Source organism: Papaver somniferum, chromosome 6, assembly GCF_003573695.1.
Source record: "Papaver somniferum cultivar HN1 chromosome 6, ASM357369v1, whole genome shotgun sequence".
NCBI classification, from domain to species: domain Eukaryota; kingdom Viridiplantae; phylum Streptophyta; class Magnoliopsida; order Ranunculales; family Papaveraceae; genus Papaver; species Papaver somniferum.
Window position 1 is genome coordinate 111,164,071 of NC_039363.1, and position 642 is coordinate 111,164,712.

A 642-nucleotide genomic window follows, 5' to 3' on the forward strand; every position below is an offset into this window, starting at 1 on the left:
CGTGTATTAAGTTAGCTGAAACGAAGGCACCCTATGAACTGAAACCTGGGACCTTACAGATGCTCCCAATCTTTTTAGGGAAAGAAAATGAAAACCCCTATTACCATGTTAGGGATTTTGAGGAAATTTGTAGTACTCTAAGAATTAGATGCTTAGATGATGATGCTTTGAAACTCAGGTTATTCCCATTTTCCCTGAAAGATAAGGCCAAGTCATGGCTATATAGTTTGGACTCCGAGTCAATTGAGACATATGAACAACTTACATCTGCCTTTTTCAATAAGTTTTTCCCTAGGCACAAAACATCGTCTATTAGGACGCAAATATGCACATTTTCACAACAAGAGGGAGAATCTTTATATAGGTATTTGGAAAGGTTCAATGATTTATTATCCCAGTGTCCTCATCATGGTTTAGAAAAGGTTAGGCTAGTTCAGATCCTTTATGAGGGTTTAGATTATTCCACAACGACCATGGTTGAGTCTCTATGCACTGGTGGATTTGAAAACCAAACTGTTGATGCGGCGATGGAATTTTTTAATGAAATCGCCGAAAAAACCCAGCAATGGGAAAATAGTAGGGCACCCCAGAAAACAATTCTTTTAAGTAGAGGAAACGTTAATAGGGTAGAAGGAGGCTATG

The 642-nt window shown here is 38.5% G+C and overlaps 1 pseudogene; it reads right to left on the minus strand.

The window, feature by feature from the left end:
* Positions 1-315: 315 nt before the first annotated feature.
* On the minus strand, positions 316-415 carry LOC113292128 (annotated as a pseudogene).
* Between the last annotated feature and the right edge of the window lie 227 nt (positions 416-642).